The sequence below is a fragment of the Giraffa tippelskirchi genome, chromosome 2 (assembly GCF_054371585.1).
Source record: "Giraffa tippelskirchi isolate mGirTip1 chromosome 2, T2T-mGirTip1v1.2.pri, whole genome shotgun sequence".
Classification (NCBI taxonomy): domain Eukaryota; kingdom Metazoa; phylum Chordata; class Mammalia; order Artiodactyla; family Giraffidae; genus Giraffa; species Giraffa tippelskirchi.
The window spans coordinates 26,696,710-26,712,135 of NC_137276.1; the positions used below are offsets into that span (position 1 = coordinate 26,696,710).

The window sequence follows — 15,426 nt, forward strand, 5'->3', positions numbered from 1 at the left end:
GAGGGGTACCCACCCTCATGGGCCTGAGACAAAAACCTGAAAACATTCTGAAAAGAGAGAGGGGAGTGGCAGGCCCTTTTGGGGAGCAGGGTCTCAGATTGGTGCTTCTGTTCTCACAGAGCCAGAGTGAGTGGCTGACCTAAAGGCCAGCCACTGAACTACGCCAGCTCTGTCCCTGCCACCCGGGACCATGACCTGGAACACAGGGGACGTTAGCCATGCTGGCTGCAGAGCTGAGAGCAGGATGCCCAGGCATGGTGGCACCTGTGAGTACTGGAGTCCATTCAGGGCCTGTCATGAGAGGCCTATGGCTTCCAAGCCCACTGAGCCCACAGAGGGACTCAACTTCCTGACCCTGCACCTCCAGCCCTTGGCCCTCATCCCAAACCCAGACAACCTCACATCGCATCAGTCAGCCCGCAAACAGAGGCTCTTGTCCCTATAGGCCTGGGGATGACCACTGCGGCTGCCTCAGTGCTGGCTGCTCCTCCTGCTGGAGCCAGAGCTCAGGTGCAGCCAATGGAAGGAGGCTGTCGGGACTATGGGCTTCCACCTAAAGGACAGCCGCGGAAGGGCAGCCACCCCGGGGTGAATACCATGACAGAAAACCCCTTTTCCTCCCTGCAGCTGCTTCCTGCAGTTGCCCCATCTCCCAATTTGCACCATCATCCAAGGCCCCACCTTTCTTGCCTCTCTCTCCAGTTAACATATTCAGGCTCCTCCTTCAAGATGCCACCCCCTCCCTCGAGCTGCTGGAGCCCCAGTTAGATAATCCACCAGCCACCCTAGCAATGCACAGGGTGGGCTTGCCAGCATCAAAGTTTAGAGAATAAAGCTTTCCCTGGGAGCCAGGACTCCTGCAGTCCATGGTAAAACTTGACCAAGGCCAAGGAAGGTCTGAAGAAGCCTGCTTGGGTTTAGGGAGACTCAAGGAGGCAGCTTCTTATAATGTCTGCACAGGTTCCTTCCTCCTGGTGGGGGTAGGGTGCCAGGAGGTGGGTCAATCCTGCTCCTGGGTTGGGTCCCACTACTAAGTGAATGGGCTTCCCTGATGGCTCAGACGGTAAAGAATCTGCCTGCAATGCACGAGACCCAGGTTCAATCCCTGGGTCAGGAAGATCCCCTGGAGAAGGGAATGGCAACCCACTCCAGTATTCTTGCCTGGAGAATCCCATGGATAGAGGACCCTGGCGGGCTACAGTCCATGGGATCGCAAAGAGTCAGACACAACTGAGCGACACACACACTTTAGGTGAAAAGAAGCAAGGATCTCTTTCCCCGTTCTAAAACAATGCCCCAGGCCTCACAATCTCAACTCTGCTTAGTCAAACCCACTTCTCCTGCTCGGAAAACAAGCGTTCTCAGCACCAATTAAGGGGTGTGGGATACATAAGCCTTTGCTTGGGGATCCATTTTTACTAGTCATGACACCACCTCCATAATAATTCTCTGTGTGACCTGGGGCAAGCCAAACTTCTCTGTGGGCCACAGTTTCCACATCAGTAAAATGGATGAATTGGACTCATGTATCTTCAGGATGTGGGAGGGAAATCATTTAGGGAGAAGCAATCAAGGATCTCCACCCACCCTTACTTCTCCCAACCCTGCTTTCCACCATGGTCTGATGGAAAACCAAGGATGGGCCAGCATGCTCTAACTTACTGCTTCTCAGTCTTCTTCCTGACCCCATCTGACATGGGCACCTCCCCAGGGTTCTGTGGCCTGCCTAGTTTACCCCTTGAGATCCACCAGCCAGGCCACATGTCTGGTGTCAGCCTGGATTCCCCATATGGGCCATCACCGTGTCCTTCTATGATCCATGCCCTGGCTACTCCCATAGTTCAGGCCACCAGCAACACCCTGACCTGGACAATTCTTCTAACAGCCTGTCCCCTCCTCAGGGCTGCAGGCTGACCTTTCTACCTGACTCATCAGCTGGGGCACTGCCCAGCTCAGAGCCTACAGTGGATAAGCTCAACCCTCCTTTTTGAAGCAACCAAGGTCCCCAGCCCACAGTACCTGGCGTCACCTCGGGCTGTGACTTCCCCAGCCCTAAGCACCCACACTCTGTGCACCTGAACCACGTGTGCCCCAGAACATAGCTGCATCACATATGTCCACAGCACTCTCCTCTTCCTGGAATGCCCCGCACCACACTAGTCACTTGAAAACTCCTACCTTGCCTTCATCTCTCAGCTTGGATGGCCCCTCCCTCTGAGGTCATCTCAGGGTGTTGGGAAGACTAGGCCTTCTGCCTTCAAGGCACATCCATCCATTCATGCAGCCCCAGTCCTGCAGTGATGCCAGGGGTCCTCTTCCCATACTGGGAGCAACCTGAGAGCAGGCAGGTGTCTTTTTAGCTCTGGATCCCCAGCACCTAACGTGGTAGGCGCTGGGTCTGCTTAAACTATATTTTATGAAGGAAGCAAGAAGAGGAGAGGAATTGGAAGACGGAAGGAAGAGAGGCCAAGGCTAACCATAAGGGGTTTTACTTGATCCCCTCTAAACCTTCTCCAGGCTCTAGGCCTCAGCCCAGCCACAATGCCCCAGGAAGGCCCAGTGGTACCGGAAGGTCTCAAACTGCTTGACCCATGATCTCACATTCCCCAGGTGGCCCTCCTTGTTCCCTGAGTCCTCCTGGCAGTACAAGCCAGTGCTCACTTTGGTAGAAACAGCCAAGAAGCGGAGCAGCCAGGTGTGTCCCAGAACAGGGAGGAACCAGAGCCTTATCTGACCATCTTCCCTGGAGGCAGCAAGAGAGCAACCACCAGCCCCTAACCACAGGCTGCAGGCCTGTGCTGAAAACCACACACCTGGCTCCTGCCCAGCCTCTCCCGCATTAAGGCGGCAGGGAGATGAGCCCCTCCAGCTCATTTGCATAAACCATTTATAGCAGCACATTCAAAACCCACGCCATCCAAGAAGGAAAAAGCCTGCTACCATTGCCTATGGCTCCCCAGTCTGTCGTTCTCCCTTCTCTTCTGCTTTCTACTTTCATGGCAGGAAGCTAACCTCAGGAGAAAGCTCTACCCTGACTGCTCCAGGCAGCGGAGGAACTGAATTTTCCCTCCACATTGAAGGAGAGTGATGTGCAAACTCCCTCAGGCGTCAGTGACTTACAATCGGCAAAGTTATGAGCATCTGTGAGCTCATTCAGTCTTCTCTGTGATGCAGGAGGCAGTTCTCATCAGGCTCTATTTTACAGATGAGGAACCCAATGTTCAAAGAGGCTGATTTGCCCAAGCCACACAAAACTACTAAGCGACTGAAATGGACATTGCCGCTGACTCTGCAGCATGTGTTCTGCTCCAAGACAATAGGGACTCTCCACCCTGGTTGTACATTAGCATCACCTATGGAGGTTATAAAACTACTGACGCCCAGCTCCCAACTCCAGACCAATAAATACAGAAACTCTGAGGGTGGGACCTCCAGGTGGTTCTAATGTGTGTCCAGAGCTGCAATCCGCCAGTATAAACCAATCATAGCGGTTCCATTCCCCATTGGGTCAAGTATGGCCAGGTGACACACTTCTGGCCAATGAAGCATGGTGGGGAATCTGCAAAGCCCCTCTGAGAAAGGTTTGCCAGCTCCTCAGAAATACAAGGGGCTTCCCAGGTGGCATTAGTGGTAAAGAACCCACCTGCCAATGCAGGACACAAGAGGGGTTGTTCTTCCTCCTCTAGATGTTGTGGGTCTGTGATTCCCAGGACTACAATGGCCATGGTGCTACCAGCCCCAAAGGAAGCCAACTCATGGATGGCAGAGCAGAGAGATGGAAAGTGTGTCATCTTTCACCTCATCTTTGAGCCCAGACTCCACCAAGCCTGACATCCATGCATTCCTGGGCCTCCTATGCCCTGAGATAGTACAGCTGCTCAGTGTTTAAGTCAGTCCAGGGCCACCTGTGTGACTTGCAAGCAGAGCCCCAAGACAGGAGCAGTCACCTGCCCCATATCTCCCACTCCCGTCATGCCCTTGTAGACGATCCACCACAGGAGGCATAACTGACTGAGGGCCCTGCCCCAGAGCTCTGAAATCCACCCCAGGCCTTGCTCCACGGCCTTGCCTCCAATAGCCACTCCCAGCCAATGACTGCATGGGGCAGGGAAAGTAAGGCAGGCCCATACCTGGGGGAGATGGGACTCCTCTGACCAGTGACTATGGCTCAGTCCTGAGGAGTCCCCAGTGGCCTTGAAGAACTTTCCCTAGACTTGCCCTGCAGCCTAAAATGTTTCTGCCAAACTTCCTTCCTCACCTCTCTTCCTTCAGGCAGGCTCGCCGGCACTGAGGTCTAATGGCTCATCCAGGCTCTCTTCACTTTCTCCCTATTTTTCCTCACACAAGCATATCCTCTGATAATTTTAAAAATTATTTTTGCATGTTTACTCACCTCTTGATGGTCACTGAATAATCCCTGACCTGCCTAACAACAGACCTTCACCACTTCATGCCTGGACCACCGTGGGAGCCTCCTAAGTGGGCATCTCACCTTTGAGTCCCCTTCACCCATCCCTCATCCTTTGTACACTAGCCATGCTGCCCCTCAACCACTCAGAAACCTTCAATCACTTGGGAGTTCCCCGGTGGCCTCCCACCAGCGATTTGGGGCTTTAACTGCCATGGGTGAGGTTCAACCCCTGGTCAGGGAACTGAGATCCTGCAAGCTGCATAGTGCAGCTAAAAAACAAACAAAAAAACTTCAATCATTTCTCATTTCTTACACCGTCAAGTTTAATTTCCTCTGCCTTTCTTTATAGGCAACTGCTGACTCAGACCTGCCCCACCACCCAATCCTATTGTTTCACTTACATGCCTGGAGGGCTGTGGCATGTGGGAGCAATGCTGGCTATTAGTAGAGCAGAAATGATGGACACAGCCCGTTCCCAATGAACACTGAAGCTGCATAAGATCTGAGCACCAATTCTACCCATTTCCACAGACGTTTTCAGTGGCAAAGTCTCCCTCAGACTCCCTCCCTTTTCTTTACCTGTCCCACCACTATGGAATATTAAACAAGAGAAATACATTTTACACACAAACAGTCCTCCATTAACAAGAAGCAAATTCAAAGACTGTTACAATAATGAAAATAATTATTATTCAAAATAATAACAATATGAGCAAGAAGATGATAAAGCTGAAGACAGTGTGATGATGAAGAAAACAGTAGTAGTGATAAAGTATGGAAAGCAGGAATAAAAAGTATTATAACAATATGATTGCAATGATATAAATACATATTCAGTAGAACTGACTTCCCCTTGACCCACTGCCATATTAACCAAATTCCTTTAGCAACTGGATTTGATTGCTAGTAACAAAAAACAGAGATAATACAGATTTTTAAACACATAAGGCATTTCCTCTCACATAGAAGTCTGCATGTATGCAGCCCAAGTCTAGTGTGGCACCTCTGCAGTCATCAGGGACCAGGCTTCTTTTATCTTTCTCCCCCACCATTCCACAAGACACTCCAAGGTTGCCTCCTGGTCCAAGTTAGCTGCTGAAGCTCCAGCCACCTTGTCCATATTCCAGGTAGGAAGCAGAAGGAACACAGAAAACCAAAATCAAAGGAACCACACCAGCTATCCACTCCTCTTTAAAGATGCCTTACTCAAAGTCAGCCCAACAATTCTAATTTATATTCCATTGACCAGGATGTAGTCACATGGCTAAACCAAGATGTAAGGGAAGGTGGAATATTCAGTCTTTTCATTGGACACATTGTCACCCCAAATAAAAACGGGGTCTCAGCCACAATGATGAGCTCCATTCCCTCTGGAACACAGGGCTGATACCACAGCACATAGACTTCGAAACCAGGGGGTGTTCCCTGGTGTCTCGGTGCACCTGCTGCTCCCTCCAGCTGAGCTGTATGCATAATACAATGAGTTGTTTATGAACTTGTTTATGACAGGTTGAGATGCCGGAAAACTATGTAATTTATTTAAATATTACATAAAATGTATCAAAAGTCTCTTTTAAGAGAATGAAAAGAATGAATAAACAGAAAAGTCACAGGGAAAAAAGTTATTACAAAGCACATATCTAATATAGCACCCAGAATACATAAGGGCTTCCCAGGTGGCACAGTGGTAAAGAATCCCCTTGCCAATTCAGGAGACACAAGAGACATGGGTTTGATCCTTGGGTTGGGAAGATCCCCTAGAAGAAGGAAGAATGGCAACCCACTCCAGTATTCTTATGTGGAAAATTCCATTGACAGAGGAGCCTGGCAGGGGTCACAAAGAGTCAGACATGACTGAACACAGACCTATACACAAATATTCTTAGCATCTGTATTTGTAATAGCATAAGATTGAAAAGAACCCAAATGCCCATCAACAGGTAAACAGGTAAATTGTACACCCATACCATGTAATATTACTAAGCAATAAAAAGGAATCAACTATGAATACACACCACAACATGGATGTATCTCAAAATAAGTATACTGAGTGAAAGAAGCCAGAGGAAAAGTGGATACACTCGATATCATTCTATATACACAGAATTCTCAAAAAATTAAAACTAACCTTTAGTAACAGAAAGCAGATCAATGATTACTTGAATCTGGGGGTGAGGGGCAGGAAGAGAGGGGTTTCTAAAGGCACAGGAAACTAATCAGGGTGATGCAGATGTTCATTAACTTACAGGGCTAATGGATATATATGTATGTCAAAACACATAAAATTGTACATTATTATATAGGTAGTATACATATTGTGTGTCTATTATACTTCAATAAAGATGATTTTTACAATCCACTAAATACGGATGTGAGAGGCGGGAGGGGGGTGGGGAAAGAATATTGTTCCTGTTAAAAATAAGTTAAATCAGTTCCTTAAAAAATGAAAAATAGAATTATCATAGGATCCAACAATTCCACTTCTGGGTTCATACCCCAAAGAACTGAAAGCAAGGTCTTAAATGGATATTTGTACACCTGTGTTCATAGCAGCATTGTTCACTAGAGCCAAAAGATAGAAACAATGCAAGTGTCCATCAACAGATGAATGAATGAATAAAATATAGCAATGAAATATTATTCAGCTTTAAAAAGAAAATTCTGACATATGGATAAACTGGACATATGGAAGATTCTGAAAAAATAGTAACTGGCTCGTTACTAAGTGAAATGAGCCAGTCATGAAAGGACAAATATTCTATGATTCCAGTCATATGAGGTATCCGGCGTAGTCAAATCCATAAAGACAGAAAGTAGAATGGTGAGCACCAGGGGCTGGGGACAAGAGGGAATGAGGAATTACTGTTTAATGAGTGGAATTACTGTTTAATGCATGTGGAACCACAAAAGACCTTGAAGAGCTAAAGCAGTCTTGAGAAAGGAGAGCAAAGCTAGAGGCATCACACTTCTTGAATCAAACCATAACGAAGCTAAAGCAATCAAACAGTATGTATGATACTGGCATAAAAACAGACATATAGACCAACGGAACAGAACAGAGAGCCAACAAATAAATCCAAGCACTTACAACCAACTGATCTTCAACAAGGGTGTCAAGGGCTTCCCTGGACTTTCCTGGTGCAGTGGCTAAGACTCTGTGCTCCCAATGCAAGAGGCCCAGGTTGGATCCCTGGTCAGGGAACTAGATTCCACATGCTGCAGTAAAAGAACTCCCATGCCACAATGAAGATTGAAGACCCCATATGCCCCAGCTAAGACCCAGTGCAGCCAAAATAAATACATAAATATTTTAAAATATATCTGTCACATGCCCACTGTGTGAGCCAGGCATTGGTGGGAGCAATACAATGGTGAGCAAGCCAGGCAATAAAAGCAATCTCACTTCTGAGTATATTTCCAAAGGAAATAAAATCACTATCTCAAAGAGTTATCTGCAGTCCCATGTTCATAGCAGCACTATTCACAATAGCCAAGACATGGAAACAACCTTAGTGTCTATCTATAGATGAATCAGTAAAGAAAATGTTGTACGTACACACAATGGAATATTATTCCACAATATCATATTCCTTTTTTAAGAATGTTGTCCCACCATTAGGGACAACATGGATGAACCTAGAGGACATTATGTTAAATAAAATAAGCTAGACAAAGACAAGTCCTGCATGAACTTATTTATATATGAAATCTTAAAAGTCAAACTCATACTTCAATTAAAAACAAAAAAATTTAAAAAAAATAAAAGGCAAAACTCCAAAAAAAAAAGTCAAACTCATTAAAGCAGAGAGTAGATTGGCAGCTGCTAGAGACTGAGGGCGGAGAAGGCAATGGCACCCCACTCCAGTACTCTTGCCTGGACAATCCCATGGACGGAGGAGCCTGGTAGGCTGCAGTCCATGGGGTCGCGAAGAGTCGGACACGACTGAGCGACTTCACTTTCACTTTTCACTTTCATGCATTGGAGAAGGAAATGGCAACCCACTCCAGTGTTCTTGCCTGGAGAATCCCAGGGACGGCGGAGCCTGGTGGGCTGCCGTCTATGGGGTCGCACAGAGTCGGACACGACTGAAGCGACTTAGCAGCAGCAGCAGCAGAGACTGAGGAATGGAGGAAATGAGATGTTAGTCAAAAGGTATATTACTCTTATAATTTAATAAACTCTTTCTAAATCATCTGTTGTTGGTGATAGTGGTAGAGTTTAAAACAGTGACAAAAATGATGAGGAGGGGACTTGTTTGGTCACTCAGTGGTAAAGAGTCTGCCTGCCAATGCAGGAGACTCAGGTTTGATACTTGATCCAGGAAGATCCCACATGCTGAGAAGCAACTATTAAGACTGGCAGTCGCAACTACTGAAACCCAGATGCCCTAGAGCCCATACTCTGCAACAAGAGAGTAGCCCCAGGTCACCACAACTAGAGAAAAGCTCACACAGCAACGAAGACCCAGCACAGTCAAAAAATAAAATAAATAAAATTATTTTTTAAAATGAGGAGGATGCAATATGATGTCTGTGACAGGGGAATCCAAAACCACACACAGGGGGAGGAGGATTTGGAGTCTTCCAGAGAAGTCTTTAAGGGGTTCCTTAATTCCTATGGAGGGGAACTCAACCCAGCCAACCCCCAGAGGTATGAGAGATGCCATCATTGATTCAACCTACTCCCTCCTTCTTGAAATGCCCTGTGGGCAATTAGTGGAGAGGAGGCCACAGTGAGGTGCCCCCGTGGAACTTAGCAATAAGCTTTCCCTGAACTGTAGTCTAAGAAACTGGTTGGTCATAGATCAGGGCATGCAAAGTTACCCTCCAAAACAAAATAGCCCCAGACCTGGTGGGACTTACAGGAGACATGACTTCAGGCATTAACAAATCCAAAGCAAAGACGTGTTCATTGGCCACCAAGGTGTCAGGGGAAAGGGGTGTCACCAAGGCAAACCGTGGTGGGGCCCATGGAGCACAGTCAGGAAGACGATGTCCTGCCAGGCTGGTCCAAGTGTTGGGTCCACCTGGCAGACATTTCTCTTAATGAAGTGGCCTGGGCAGGGTTCAGAGCCCAAGGTCATTCAGTCCTCAGATTGGGTCCCCAGCTCTCTGTCGGGTGCCAGGTTCACCCAGCACTTCAGTAGCTTTCTGCAGGGGGAAAATGTGCCAATAGTCAACACAGTCTGTTTCTGTGGGAAGTAGTAAACTGACTTCTGATTTGATTCATGGGTTTTTGTGAACTTGATCAGATGAGCTAGGAGCCCCCAGCCCTATCAGCTCAGGCAAGACACCTTGGAGATGGAAATCTGCGGCCAGTTCAAACCAACAGTACTCGCCTGGGACTGACCCATCTGTGTGGTCAGCAGCCTGCCCTGCCCCATTGCTCACCATCTCCAAACTTCCAATAATAAATAAGAAATACCTCTTCCTGACTGAGCTCTTACTAGGCACCGACATGACCTACAGCTATGATTTCATTTAATTCACACCATAGCCCTGTGAGGTGGGAACTAGAATGCCTAGTAACTGATAGAGAAATCCATGTCTGGAAGATCAAGAGATGTGTCCAAAGTCAAGATCCAAGAGTCAAGATTTGAATGCAGATCTGACTTACCCTAGACAAATGTTTCACAACCGATGGTGTATGGCTCCTTCACACCAGTGTGGCCTGATGTTCTTGTCTTAGGAAGCAGATCCAAGGAACCCACCCCTAGATTTACTGAACCAGGTTAATTGGAGGGGATGGGGGACAGGAACCTGCAGATTTTCAAGCTTCCAGGCAATCTGTAGGCTAGTTAAGGTCTGAGAACCACAGCGCTACACCACATCACGACCTCTAAACCCTACCGCCAGGACCTACCTCGGCCTCTCCAGCCTTCTGCCCTTCCTCAGCTCTCTTCCCATTGCAGCCACAACCTCTCCCCTAAGTCTGAAGCTCACACATGGCCCTGCCAATCCAACGACTCGCCCAGAATGTCTCGGGGCTCCTCTGACATCCCCAAACTCAACCCACCCTCGTCCCCTCCAACCCTCCTCTCCTGCTCGGTGTCCTGTGGGATCACCACCCTTCCAGCCACGTGAAAGCCCTGGCACCATCTTCGATTCTTCCCTCTCCCTTACCCCCACCTCCATTCATGTACCAGTGCTGCCAAGCACACCTCGTAAGTGTGTCTCAAATGTGTCCCTTCCTTTCTTTCACCAAAACTGCACTTCAGTTTTTGGCATCTGTCACCCCTCAGACAGCTACTGCTGCTGCTAAGTCGCTTCAGTCGTGGCCGACTCTGTGCGACCCCATAGACGGCAGCCCACCAGGGTCCACCATCCCTGGGATTCTCCAGGCAAGAACACTGGAGTGGGTTGCCATTTCCTTCTCCAATGCATGAAAGTGAAAAGTGAAAGTGAAGTCGCTCAGTCGTGTCCGACTCTTAGCGACCCCACAGACTGCAGCCCGCCAGGCTCCTCCGTCCAAGGGATCTTCCAGGCAAGAGTACTGGAGTGGGGTGCCATTGCCTTCTCCGCCAGACAGCTACACTCCCATCACAACTGGTCTCACTGCTCCCACTGTATCCCTCTTAAATCCACCCTCCATGGAGCAGCTAGAATGAGTTATCCAGAAAAGGAATCTAAAACCTTTAATGGCTCCCACCGCCCAGAGATGCCCCCGGCTTGTGTGGACATTGGTCCATCTATCATCTCCCTTTACTTTTAATGCTGAGTTACTGTTTTACTAGGTAATGGTTTGCTCTTGGCAACAAGATGATCTTTTGTAAATGAGTGCCTCACTAACCATGTGAGAGCAGATGTTCAATGTATCTTTATACACAGCCTTGAATAGGAGCACTGGCATTACTGCTAAGAGAGCAGTGACTGGAATGCTCATAGTAAACAATGCAAGGTCTCCCGGCCCCGTTCCCCAGCACCAGGGGCTTCTGGTTAGGATTTCTCAGGCCCGCGATTTCTAACACTTTTCTTTCCTCTTCCCGTCTCGGGAATTTCTACACTGGTTAGTGACAGTTTGCTAAGTCCCAGCTGTGTCTTCTGTGTAAAAAGAAAAAGTGAATAAATGAGAAGTTATTTTAAAGGATGTTAAGTGGGGTGGGGAGGTTCCCTCTAGAAAGAATATCTAAACACGCACTTGGTGGTTTTCGAGTAGGGACCTGAGGTCGAGCAAAGGAAGCAGGTCACGGAGTCCCAAGGCTGGCCTGAGTGCGCTGTGCAGCTTGGAGGTCAGTGGCCCCCTCGCTCTGGTTACTGGGCCCTGGGTACAGACATTTTACATATCATCATCGAGTTCACGTCATTCTTGCAAAGATCCTCACTGCTCCTTCTAGAGCCCTGGGTTTTGAAACCTCTGTCCATAATTAGTAGCTCAGCTAATAAGTGTCAGAGGCAAGACTAGAATCCAAGTTCTGCCTCCAAAGCTCATGCTCTTGCAGAGAAATCTTAAAAAGACCACACCTTCTAGGGCAGAGGGGCCCTGCGCACAGGGAGGGACAGTAACCCGCCTAATGAGCTGGCTCCCACAGGCAAGGAACGCCCCCCGACCTCTGTTCATCCAAAGCCCACTCTGTGAGATGCACAAAAAACGGCTGAGTCTCCAGGACAGGTGGGAGCCCAAAGTCACAGTGACAGCAGCAGAGTCGGGACCAGCACCCAGCTCTCCTGGACCCTCGGCCACCTCTCCCCTTCCTCCCACCAGCCGCTTCCTTTCTTCCCTGTCCCTGCCTCTTTGCTCAGCTGCTTCCCCAGAAGGCTGGGGAGAGTCCCAGACCTCAGGCCACTTCCAGCCAGAGTCATCAGCCCCTACCCCACCATGCAGCCCCGCCACCACCAGCTCCTAGACTCAAGGCACCATGGAGGAGCAGAGAGACCTGAGAGCCAGGGAACCAGGAGGCCTGGGTTCCAAACCTCCCCCTGCTTCCATCTGCCCTGTGACTCTGAGCCGGTACCCTCTCCTATACAAGCCTCAGTTTCTCCCTGTAAAAGGGCAGGAATGGACACTATGATCCCAAACCTCTCCATCCCTGAAGCACCGAATGTGGCTAGCATCCTAGGGCCAAGCTCTGGGTCACGGGCACCCTGGTGACCTTTGGCGGGGCCACTCAGGCCACATCCTGGGGGGGGGTGTAGCGGGGCCTCCCCAAAACCCCACTGCCTCCCAGTAAAAAACAGTGAATTTCATTCCAAATAAGGGAACTGAGAGCACAGCTCCCAGCCACAGCCCAGTTCCGGCTGGTTTATGTTAGCTGGACAAGACTAAACAGACCTTCACAGTCTCAGTATTAAGCACTAAAAATGAAAAAAACGACTGTTTGTCTCTGGATCATGGGGTGAGGGAGAGGTCGGTGCTCCCCTAAGGCCCCCTTAGGGGGGCAGACTTGGCAGACTTGGGGGTGCCGGCCTTCTGGAGGTAGGGGTGTCTGAGGAGGGGCCCTAGGGAGGAGAAGGGTTTCCACAGGCAGGGATGCGGGGCAGGCACTGGGGGAATAGAGCCGAGGGGCTGGGGTGGAGTGGGAAAGAGGCCCTCTGTGTCTGCAGTGGTGGGATCGTGGAGAGGGGGGCCAGACGATAGAACATGGAGAGGGGGAGAGAGAAAAGGAAATGCAGAGGAGGACTGATGCAGCCAGCCACCAGAAGACCCTGGGAGGCTCCTCCTTACCCCCACCCCACCTGCCATGACCAGGAGGCCGGGGGAGGGGAGTGCCTCCACTTCCTGGATAATTCAGCCACCTGCTCCCAGCAGCCCCACCTGCCTCCCACAGTGTGGACACCACAAACCTGAGATAAGAATTTAATTATTTACAAAACAGAGAAGCCTGAAGCCGGGCTGCCTTCCTGTTTTCCCACTGGCTCCCTCCAGATCCACAGGCCTTTTACCTTAGTGGGCAGGACCTGTCCCCTCGATCCCTCCATTCCTGGGCCAGCTCCTTTTACAAAGTGCTTTGCCACTGGTCTGACGACCCCAGGGGGCTGGCAGGCATCACAGTTTCCATCTCAGAACCAGCACTCAGGGAGTGACAAGTGCTGCTCAAGGTCTTTAGTCTGTGGACGGCAAAGCTGGTGGTACCCACAGCTTCTGAATCCTCCTTCAACCTGATAGCCAAGGACACTGAACACACCGTCACTGGCCAGCTTGGCTTTATTGCCCAAACAGGTGGCTCTATCTGCTCCATCTGCTACCTGCCCACCACCCAAGAGCTAGCCGTCTTTATCCACACTTCCCACCATTCCTCAAAGCAAGTCGCTTCTCCTGGAAACCCTCTCCAACCCCACTCAGCCTAACTGACTACCCTCCTTTCCTGTGATCTGCCTCAGCCCCAGTGGTCAGCACCATAAGCTCTATGAGGGCAGGACCATGTCTGTTCCCAGGCTAGCACAAGGTCTTGCACCCAGGAGGCACCCAAAGAACACCTGTGCCATCAGGGAATGAACACACACAAACCATCAGTTCCATATTGCTCTCCCCTTCTCTTGCCCCAGAGCCTGGTGTGCAGAAATGTCATCTCAACAAAGAAAAGAAAGTGAGGCTGTAGCAGCCCTGAAGGCCCCATAGAAGAAAAGTTTGAATTCCCGAGAATCAGTCCATCCTTGCATCCATTTCAAAGTATCTTTCGGGGCTTCCCTGGCGGCCCAACGGCTAAATCTCCACTATCCCAATGCAGGGGATCCAGGGTTCAAACCCTGGTCAGGGAACTAGATCCCACATGCTGCAACTAAAAGAACTCGCCTGCCACAACAAAGATTGAAGACCCCACGTGCCACAACTAAGACGCGGTACAGCCAAATAAATACATGTGCTGTGCTTAGTCGATCAGTCGTGTCCGACTCTTTGTGACCCCATGGACAGTAGCCTGCCAGGTTCCTCTGTCTGTGGGAATTATCCAGGCAAGAATACTGGAGTGGGTTGCCATGCCCTCCTCCAGGGGATCTTCCCAACCCAGGGTCGAACCCAGGTCTTCCACATTGCAGGTGGATTCCTTACCGTCTGAGCTACCAGGGCAGTAAAAGAATACTGGAGAGGGTAGCCTATCCCTTCTCCAGGGGATCCTCCCATCCCAGGAATCTAACCGAGGTCTCCCGCATTGCAGGAAGATTCTTTACCAGCTGAGTTACCAGGGAAGCCCAAATAAACACATAAATATTTTTTAAAATATATATCCATCAAGTGCCCACTGTGTGAGTCAGGCACTGGTGGCAGCGATACAGTAGTGAGCAAGCCAGGCAGTAAAAGAAACTAACAAGTAAACAGGCCCTGATGGCCAGTCTGATCAGTCTTATGAGGGAAACATAGGGCAGCAGTGAGAGAGGACACCGAGGCCATCTGACCTAGCCAGGGTGGTCCAAGAAGGCTTCCTGGTAGAAGTGATGTCTAAGCCAAGACCCAACAGTTGAGCCGAATGATGGCAACGAGAGCCAGTATTTATTGTGCATTTATTACTAGTATAGCTTTACCTCCAATAAAGAGCTGGGGTGTGGAGAATAAGCGTGTGGCCTCAGGTGGCTCAGGCAGCAAAGACAAAGTCTGATTCCAGAGCATGGGCCTCAAACCACACTGTCTCCCTCTCCTCCCTCCTCACATCTGAGGTGTGACCACTGGCCTAGGTGCCCCTAGATGCCCCAGGGGAACTCCAGAGACCTGCTGGACAGCTGCTGCTGCTGCTACTAAGTCGCTTCAGTCGTGGCCAACTCTGTGCGACCCCATAGACGGCAGCCCACCAGGCTCCGCCGTCCCTGGGATTCTCCAGGCAAGAATACTGGAGTGGGTTGCCATTTCCTTCTCCAGTGCATGAAAGGGAAAAGTGAAAGTGAAGTCGCTCAGTCGTGTCCAACTCTTAGTGACCCCATGGACTGTAGCCTACCAGGCTCCTCCATCCATGGGATTTTCTAGGCAAGAGTACTGGAGTGGGGTGCCACTGCCTTACCAGAGTTCAATGTCTAGGTTGCGATTCCACAGCCCAGAGGGACCCCCAGGCCTCTCGGCCTTTCAGGCCCAGAGAGTGGGGCTGGAGGGT

At 49.7% G+C, this 15,426-nt stretch overlaps 1 protein-coding gene across 15 annotated transcripts in view; it reads right to left on the bottom strand.

Annotated features, from left to right (window-relative positions):
• Nucleotides 1–15,426, bottom strand: part of NEURL1 (neuralized E3 ubiquitin protein ligase 1) — a 75,188-nt gene that overhangs the window by 42,050 nt on the left and 17,712 nt on the right. For 4 of the 15 annotated variants that reach the window (XM_081544141.1, XM_081544199.1, XM_081544173.1 and 1 more), the window contains one exon: nt 2,179–2,334. The exons of the other annotated variants lie outside the window; for them this stretch is intronic. The gene's annotated coding sequence lies outside the window, so the exon portion shown is untranslated. The remainder of the gene's footprint in view (nt 1–2,178; nt 2,335–15,426) is intronic. 15 annotated transcript variants of the gene reach the window in all.